Consider the following 7,296-nt stretch of genomic DNA (forward strand, 5'->3'; position numbering starts at 1 on the left):
GAACAGAACTATTCAACAAATGGCTCGTGCTATGCTCGATGAATCAGGTACTCCTGCAACCTTCTGGGGTGAAGCTGCACATGCTGCTGTTATTATTCTTAACAAAACAAATGTCCGAGTAAACAGCACTCAAACACCTCATGAGCTTTGGAGTGGTAAAACTCCTTCCGTGAAGCACTTCAAAATCTTTGGGAGCAAATGTTATATCAAGAATACTGATGAGCAACTTGGCAAACTTGAACCTAGAGCAGATGAGGGCATTCTTCTTGGTTATTCTCCACATAGCAAAGCATACAAGTGCTACAATAAAAGACTTGGCAGAATTGTTGACAGTATTGATATAGTGGTTGATGAGAAGGGATATATTCCTAGGCAAGTTCATCATGAAGACATTGAAGAAGATGAAGGTTACTCTCAAAGGCGAAATAATGAAGAAGAAGAACCTCAAGAAGAAGAAGAATCTCAAGAAGAACCAGAGGAGCAGACAAGAACGGAAGAGAAGACTCCATCCAGATATGTCCAAAAGAATCATCCAGAAACTCAGATTGTGGGGCAGAAAGAAGCAGGAGTACAAACAAGAAGGACACTTGCAGAAGCTTCAAGCTACTTGGCACTACTCTCCTCCATTGAACCACAAAATGTGAAAGAGGCATGCAAAGATGAATGTTGGGTCAAAGCAATGGATGAAGAACTTGAGCAAATCGAAAAGAACAACACTTGGGAATTAGTTCCTAGACCAAAAGATAAGAATGTAATAGGAACAAAATGGGTCTTCAAGAATAAATTAAATGAAAATGGAGAAGTAATTAGAAACAAGGCCAGACTTGTTTGTAAAGGGTATGCACAGCAAGAAGGAATAGATTTTGAAGAGACCTTTGCTCCTGTGGCAAGACTAGAGGCCATCCGAATGTTCCTTGCTCTCTCAAGCTTTCAAAATTTCAAGGTATTTCAAATGGACGTGAAATCAGCCTTCCTGAATGGAGACTTAGAAGAAGAAGTATATATTGAGCAGCCAGATGGTTTCATTCTTGGGAATGACCCAAACCTTGTATGTAGATTGAAAAAGGCTTTTCAAAAGGATCAGCAGATAGCAATCTCTATATAAAAGTTGAAAATAACAAATTGCTAATTCTTGTTGTTTATGTAGATGATATTATTTTTGGCAGCAATGAAGAGACCATGAGTCAAAACTTTGCCTTGGTTATGCAGAAAGAATTCGAAATGTCACTTCTTGGAGAATTGACATATTTTCTTGGATTGCAAATCCAACAAAATGAAGGAGGTATCTTCTTGTCTCAAACCAAATACCTCAAGCAGATCTTGAAGAAGTATGGCATGGAAGAGTCAAAGCCAGTATGTACACCCATGGTTACAGGATGCAGCCTCAGTGCAAATGATGAATCAGCAGCAGTTCACCAACCCACTTATAGATCCATGATTGGGAGTTTGCTTTATTTGACAGGTACTCGACCAGATATTACACATGCAGTAGGAATGGTTGGAAGATTTCAAGCCAACCCAAAGGAAACTCATCTTCAGGCAGTCAAAAGAATCTTCAAATATCTTCAAGGGACCCAAAACTATGGCTTATGGTATCCTAGAAATACAGATCTCACTCTTCATGCTTACACAGATGCAGATTGGGCTGGAAGTGTGGATGATAGGAAAAGCACAAGTGGAGGTGCTTTCTTCATGGGTTCCAGATTAGTATCTTGGTTCAGCAAGAAACAAAGTTCGATTGCCTTATCTACAGCTGAAGCAGAATATGTGGCTGCAGCATCTTGTTGCACACAACTTCTTTGGATGATGCAGACCTTGCAGGACTTTCAAATCACTTGCACTCCACCTGTCTCTATCTTATGTGATAATACAAGTGCAATCAGCATTTCAAAGAATCCAGTCATGCACTCAAAGACCAAGCACATACCAATCAAGTACCATTTTCTTCGGGAACAAGTGCTTGAGCAGAAGGTCAAGTTGGAGTATGTTCCTTCTAAGGAGCAAGTTGCTTATATTCTCACAAAACCACTGCCCAGGGAAACTTTTGAATATCTCAGACAAAAGCTGGGAGTAGTTGATGCTTCATCCTGTTGTTGAAGTTTGTTTGTTCTACAGAAAAGTTGGTATACGCAGGTTACGGAAGGGATATGCGCGTATACACGCGGTTTCATGATGGGTAAGTCGCGTATATGTTGGACGCTTGTTGCAGAAAGTATATCCGCGTACATACGCTGTTTTATACAGGAAAAATCGCGTATATGAAGTTCTGAACAGCAAGGGAAAACTCTGGAGTTCTGAACAGCAATGGGAATGTCAGAATTCTTCAGGCACAGTTTCAGGGAGTGCAACAGGCACAGGTTCAGGGGGAGCAGCTTAAAAGTCTCATAAAGCATTGTTGGCATTCAGATGTTTTGGTTGTTGGTTTCAGGAGAAGGAGCTCAGAAAGAAATCCTGGTTGCTGATCTAACAAGATGTTTATCAGATGCTGCTGGTGCCTTTCCTAAGTCTTGGTCTAGATCTGTTGTCTCTATGTCATGTATCTCTCTTGTCATATTTCTTTTATGGTGTCAAGGTCATGTAACGGCCTATGTTGGTTTCCCCACTATGCCTGGGATGAATGCTGTAATATAATTGGTTGTTTCTAATATGTCCCCTCTTGGTAGGGAGTATGGATGTATGTATTGAGTCTTTTGGTGATAGGACGGTCCCTTATGGTGTATAAGTCTTGGTTCTTGTTGAAGAACATCTTTTGCTGATCTGGCCTACTGTCAGGGGGAGCACGAGTCAGCACAGCCAAGCAGAGGTATCAGCATGTCCTCAGGGGGAGCACAGCCCTTTGCCCTTGATGTCAAAGGGGGAGAGTGACTTGGTGTGGTGGTTGCCATCAAGTCCAAAGGGGGAGATTGTTGGCATTATGATTTAAATGTTGTCCTTGATGGCAACTCACTCAGAGGTTGGTACAGGTGATGGCAACTTAATAAGAAGACAGATCTCAGTACAACATGCCAAGGAAGCTCATACACGCCGTTTCGTTAAGCCCAAGTCGCGTGTACACGCTAGTTCGATTCAGAAAAAGCGCGTGTATGTGGAAAGGTTCCTTTGGTCCATGGTGGTTAGTCCTTGGAAGTTGTGCCTATGATTTCGGACCATTATGTCTCGACGGGCGTGTCGATCCCTAGTTTTAAAGTTGATGGTATTGTGTTACTATGGTTTTGGCTCTTGGTATTGAGAAAGGCCTAAGGCTATATAAGGAGAAGAAGATCATTAGGAAATATCATCTTTCGACAAGGCTTGAATATCTAAGAGAGAAAGAGATCTGATATGCAGGGTTCGGGTTGCTTGATATGAGCTAAGGAGAAATCACATCGGCGAATGGAAGACTAGATCTAAGGACAAATCGGGATCTAATGGTTTGAAATGCTCTATTATGATATGGTTGATTATGCGTATTTCTAGATCTGCATACTGTCGCAATATTATGTTCTAGATCTAACTGATGTCTGGTACAGCTGCAAGTTGAGAGAATCTATTTTTAGATCTGTACGCAGGTTGGCTTAAGTAAAAACGCGTGTACACGCGGGTTTCGCTCATTGAAGTAGCGTATATCTCTTAAAGCTTATTTTTGGGTTTTGCAGTTGGATCTGACTGTTATTGCAGAGTTCTGTAGACTGCTCTGGGTTCTGGTATCTGGTGATTGACAGGGTTCAGTGGTTCAGTGATTCAAAGTTTGATAATTCTAGTATTGGTTGTTTTATGCTTCATGGATCTGTTATGAAAGTTGAATGAATTGGGTTCTACAGATTGAATGATGTGCTTCAGGAATATCCAGTCTGAAAATGTATGAAAAGTGATACCTGAAAGAAAGAAGATTGTAGGCCAGCACCTACGTACTAGTATCTTGGCTAGTACAAGAGCAAAGGGGGTTGGAGCTCCCTTCCAAGGAAGTTTGGAGAACGAGAGAAGGTTGTAGCCTTCTGCAGGTTGTAGCCTGCGTACTGGTACAAGGCTGCACCAGTACAAAATATTGTAAACTGAAGTTTCTTATTAAAGAAAGATAGAGACAACTTGCAGCAGGTGGTTTTCACCCACATTGGGTTTCCACCTTATATCTTGGTGTTCATGTGTGTGGTTTTTGATCTGTTCTGTTATACTGCACCTGCTTACTGTTAATGTGGTGAATAATGTCCTGATGAACTTAACTGAAGAATAAGCTAACTAAATTATGAGTTTTCTTCTTATACGCTGTTTTACTTAACCACAGTAGCGTGTACACGCTGGTTCACCTAACTGAAGTAGCGTATATGTTTCTGAGCATTGAAAAGTTTGATTGATCTGATAATACTGATTCACCCCCCCTCTCAGTATTATTTCCAACAGACTAAAATTATCACAAATATATAAGTTAAATGACTAGTAAATATATATAGATATTACGTATCAATCTACAATAATAAGCATGAAAACATACACTTCATAATACATCTCATGTTGCTAAAATTAGAAAAAAAACATAAAAACTAACTAAATTTTAACTTTATTTTATATTATTATTATTATTATTATTAATTATAAAAATAACTAACATATAAAAACATGCCCATCACACACACATGCACATATATACATTTTAAAAGTATGAAACAATATTCTTAACTATGAAGATTTACCCTCATTTTAACATTGACATTCTTAATCTATAAATAGGCTTTGCTAAAATACCATGGGCTAATATCATGACTTAACAATAACATGGGCCCAAAAAACAAAAACATATTTCATCTGACAATTGTTAACATAACATTTTTTTCAATTAATCAATTTCATTAAGAGAACAAACATGACATAATTACTTTGGTAATAAATCTTGTGAGACTTTTTGAAAAGTTTTTCGACTTATTTTTTTATTTGGATTGTCTAGAATTTGAGAGGGATTCATTGAAATCACAAGTTTGACCAGTAAACTCTTCACAATCAAGTGTCCCAAAAATTTTTAAGAGTGTGTTGATGCCTCTAAAATCGCTGCAACAACATTAGGGATAACCACCCGGTCCGGACCTTAGTACAACTCCTTTTCCGTTTGGAATAGTGGCTCTAACTGGGGATAATGGGACCAGTTTCCCAAAAGTGGATAAACGGGATGAATGGATGATTTATAAACTAAGCTAACGGTGAGCGAATAACTAAACTATTAACAAGAATACATAAACTATAATCTATCCCGGGAACTTATTTGAGCTTTAAAGTGCAGCGCTTGATGATCTGTGTCTATAAACAGGCATATAGATGACTCTATTTAGCAGACATAGACATTATATCATTCATGATTACTATGCTTAAATAGTTAAGCAAAGTGATTAAAGCGATATTACCACACTTATCATTTATATCATTGACATAAACATGATTAAAAAGAAACACATCATAAAACATCCAATAGTGGAATGAATATAGATCGGTTGTTATAGCGCATGCATATAATCAATAATAGCAAGAATAATCACATAGCAATTCATATGAAAGGAATGAATTCAGACATAGATAGAAATACCATATGAGCTGCTTGACACTCCCAATATCAATGGCTACTTTTAGTTCTTCCTTCAACGCAAAAACATTCTCAACAAAGACAATAGTGCACAATTGCATAAAAAGCTTCCTTGTCGAATTAAGAACAACCGGTCTAGTTTCATAAAAGAATATTGACTGAAGCACAATAGTGCAAACTTCAGTCTTTTAAGTCTGGTACAAAACTTTACGACCCTTTCCAAAACAATGAAAGGGTCTATAAATACTAAATTAATTTAAATATCTATTAAACTGAAATCCTACTAAATTGGTATCAATAAATCTTGATCCTATTTCCCTCAGCGATCTGGCAATCGGCGGCATGATTCATCAAGTAGGATGCTTGCCTTTAAATCTGAGCTGACTTATCGCAAGCATTGGCTCTACTTCAGGAGGTTTGTTGAGGCGCGAACTGAGCTGGGCGGCATAGGTGGCATCCTGAATATCGAGAATTATATACCCGATTGCATCTGTTAGGCACTTAAGGGCGGCTCTCTGTGTGTGCGGCTTAATCAGGAAGAGCCAATATGCTTCGAAGGTTAAACTATTAATCCCGGCGATTAATTTCCCCTTTTCCTCTAAATCAGGATAACACGATTGCTCCAATATGTTTGTTGTTGTCATCTTTCCTAGTGTACATTGGGAAATCATATTTGCTAAGTAGAGAGTGTTGTTAACTAGTTCAACTAGATTGCTGGAAGTTGATTTAAATCTTGAAGCCGCCCTCTCTGCTTTCATCACCTGAGTCTGCCATTCTGTGAAGAGTATATCTTTATGTGTTTCTAAGATCCTAGGCAAATTTGTTGCTCTCCCTTGATCATAATCTTGCCAGTCAAGATATGCAGTTATGATCTCTTCGGCTTGGTCTAACTCATTTCTGGCCTTCTCTACCTGCTGATTTATGGATGTCGTTAACTCACACAATGGCTCTGCCTGAGCGATTTGTTGACACAGGAGCCTAATTTGGGATATTAATGCAGTTTTTATTTGTAATGCTTCTGCTCTGAATTCATCCACTTGTGGAGCGCCCTTTATTCTTTCGAGCTGCGATGACAATTGAGCGATTTTCTCATCTTTTGTTTTCATCATTTGCTCATTTGCTGCCCTCAATTGTGCCAATGCCTCTGATAATTCCTTCTATTTCTGGATCGCGCTTTGGTCGATCCTTTGCTTTTCTGCCTGCAATTGCTGAGTTAATTGACTGTTCACTTGTTGTTGTGTCAACAACTGCTGCTCCGCCTATTCTGCCTTCTGCTTTGATTCAGCCAACTCTGCCTGTAATGCGAAAATTTCTTGATCCTTGGTTTTTAGTAGAAGACTTACCTCCGATGCCTTATCGATTGTCGCTGCCGAATAGGCTCCTGCATATTGCGAAAGTTTTGTCAGGTCATCAGACGGGTCGAATTCCTCCTTCCAAACCACGCTGCCCGTAACAGTTTGCTCTGGGAAAAGGGAAGGTTGATCAATCTTTCTTCTTTTCCTTTGTCGTTTTACCACTGCTCTATGCCTCGGGCTGTAGAAAACATCCAGGGGAGGAATATCTTCTACCTGGAGAATGATTTGGTCGTAGGGGTCTTTTGGTATTACTTCAACATCCTTAGAAATGGGTGGGCCGCTGGTTCCACTTAGAACTTGAGGTGAAGTGATGTCTTGTGTATCGTTTGTCTTGGAAGTGTCTGTATCTTTGGAACATTCCAACCCACTGATGATAGAGTCAAATTGCTTCCATTC

This window comes from Pinus tabuliformis, chromosome X (genome assembly GCF_031772625.1).
Source record: "Pinus tabuliformis cultivar Carrire ecotype Pingquan chromosome X, CPIR1, whole genome shotgun sequence".
Lineage (NCBI taxonomy): Eukaryota > Viridiplantae > Streptophyta > Pinopsida > Pinales > Pinaceae > Pinus > Pinus tabuliformis.